Here is a 2,817-nt window from a genome sequence, read left to right as displayed (position 1 = left end):
CTAGGGTACTCTCCGACCATAATCCGCTTCTTTTAACTATGGGAATCGGGTCAACAAAACGCAATGCTAAAATATGGACGTTTGAAAGGGCAGTATTAGCAAACGATAAGCATTGCGAGTCTATGCCGCAGTGGATTCCTAGATTCTTAGAAGAGAATATAGATAGTGCACCAATCGAGATTGTTTGGAATGCCCTAAAGGCCGGAATCAGAGGTGAAAAACTGCAATTTTCATTGAATACTAACAAAAAAGCAAAACAAGAGATGGAAGTACTTGCGAATAATATTGTAATTGCAGAAGGAGGGTTGTTAAAAGCTATTCAGGAGGGAAGGGCAGTTGAAAATGAGCTAAAGCAGTTCGCAATTGCTAAAAACTGTGTGATTGAGGTTTTAACGGCAAGAGCTATTGCTAGAGCCACAATATATAAGGAGAATGTCTATGAACTAAGTGAACAGGTTGGACATCAGTTAGCTGTACGAGCCAGAGAGCAAAGCACTGCTAACTTTATTAAGGTTATTCGGGAACCAGAAGCTAGGCTAACGACGGATCCTGATGCAATTAGGACCTTGTTTCAAAAATATTATCAGGCGCTATATATAGAAACTGACAGACAATATGATATACAACAGGTTGCAATTAATGAACATATCAAGCAAGACGATTGTATGAGGCTAGAGAGCAGTGATGCGGAAAGCATGGAGGATATCCCGCAATGGGAGGACATTTTTCTTGCACTGAATAGCCTTGCCATAGGTAAAGCGGCTGGCATGGATGGGATCCCCACTGAATGTTATGTTAAATTCTCCCCTCAAGTGAAAAATATACTGTCAGAGCTGGTTGCCCATATATTCCAAGGGGGACGACCTCCGGGGTCTTGGTCTATGGCCAAAATTGTAGTTTTTTTTTTAAAAAGCACAAGGATTCTACAGAGTTAGGGTCGTACCTCCCCATAACGTTAATAACTAGTGACTCCAAAATTTACACCAAGCTATTGGCCACACGATTAGCCCCAAATATACATAAAATCGTATCTGTACGACAGCATGGGTTTATCCCTGGTCGGGATACTACTGATCATATACAGAGAATAATCTCATTGTTTGACTGGTGTGAGTTTTCAGGAGACCCTATGGCATTGATATTATTAGACGCCGAAAAGGCTTTTGATAGGGTCTCCTGGAAATATCTCTGGACAGTCATGGCTAGAAGTGGTATTGGGGAACCCTTTATAAAAGTGGTACAGATGTTGTATAAGGAGCCGACTGCTGTTGTCATGGTGAATGGGTCAATATCAGAATCGCTGATGATCACCCGAGGGACAAGGCAGGGGTGTCCATGCTCGCCTCTCATTTGCTATATATATCGACCCATTTATTTGCAGATTAGAGAGCATTGCTATGATCCCACCTGTTTGGGTAAGAGACCAGGCTACAAAAACTCTAGCATACGCGGATGATATTGCGTTACTTACCAGCGACCCAGTGAATGCAATTAGGATGATTGAAGATGAAGCTGGGATCTTTGGTGAGATTTCTAGCTATAACCTCAATCAAGCCAAAAGTCAGATCATCCATAATAGTAAAATAGAGTTGACGGATACACGGGTGACAGAGAAAGCTATATATCTCGGTGTGAGTATAACCGCCAAAATAGAGAACCTAGTTGATGATAATATTGTTTCACTAATGCAACGTACAAAAAAGGATATGATCTACTGCAACAATCTACATTTATACATCGGAGCCGATGTAACTTGATAAAAATGCTTTTTCTGCCCAGGTTTGTATATTTTTTTAGATCAATCTGTTTGGAATTTCCGCCGCAATTATTTAAGAATATGGATAGTTTGTTTAGTAGGTTTCTATGGGGGTATGGGAAACCACGAAGGGCTCTTCGAACTATTACCTTGCCTAAAGATAGAGGGCTATTGGCACTGCCTAATTTTAAATTATATTATTGGGCTACAACCTTAAAATATTGTATTAGCTTACTATTTTCTATCGTCATCAACAGTGAAGGGGATATTCCAACACCACAAGAGCTTTTATTAGGAAATGAGTCTAGAGCAGGGGTCTTCAAACTGTGGGGCGCGGCCCCCAGGGGGGCCGTGGAGCGATGCAAAGGCGGTCGCGCCTTCACAGTGTCACTTCTGCCCTGGCCTCCAGGGCTTCAGCCCCCCTCCTCCCCCATCCTGTGTCTCAGCCTGGGCTGCTGCAGTGCAGCTCACGCTCCTGGGGCCTAGGCTGGGCAGTGTCTGGATCTTATCTCCGTCCCGAGTTTTTCACAGGTCTTTAAAGACCATTAGCATATTTACATGCCTTTGTTAACTGATTACCAGAGCTTAGTTTTTTTATGGTTCCAGTACCCCCTGGGACCCCACTCTGCCTATTCCTTACATTTGTATTTTTACACTTACTGCTGTAGTGTGAGAATGCATTTAATGAAAAGAAATATAAAGTTGGATTGCCAAAAGAAACTATGTGTTGTTTAAAGATCCTGCAGAGCCCTGCGCTTGACACTAAATTGAGTTATAAATAAAAAAGTATGTATTCATTAGTGATGTGACTTTTCTGTCTTTATTTTCTTTAATTATTAGTCATGGATCATTGAGGCATCCCTAGAACACAATTAAAAGTGCTTTCTATTTATATTTGCTGTTCTAAGTATTCACAGATAAGTGCAAAAAATACAGCTGTAGGTGACTGCTTATTTCTGGGCCATCAAAATAATGAGCTGGTAACCCTAATCATTAGACTGGAAGTTTGTTGCAGGATTAGCACATTATTTATTTCCTCCACCCTCGAACCCTGATTAATG

The sequence above is a fragment of the Lissotriton vulgaris genome, unplaced genomic scaffold (genome assembly GCF_964263255.1).
Source record: "Lissotriton vulgaris unplaced genomic scaffold, aLisVul1.2 SCAFFOLD_3252, whole genome shotgun sequence".
NCBI lineage: Eukaryota > Metazoa > Chordata > Amphibia > Caudata > Salamandridae > Lissotriton > Lissotriton vulgaris.
Note: the sequence above shows the minus strand (reverse complement) of the source record.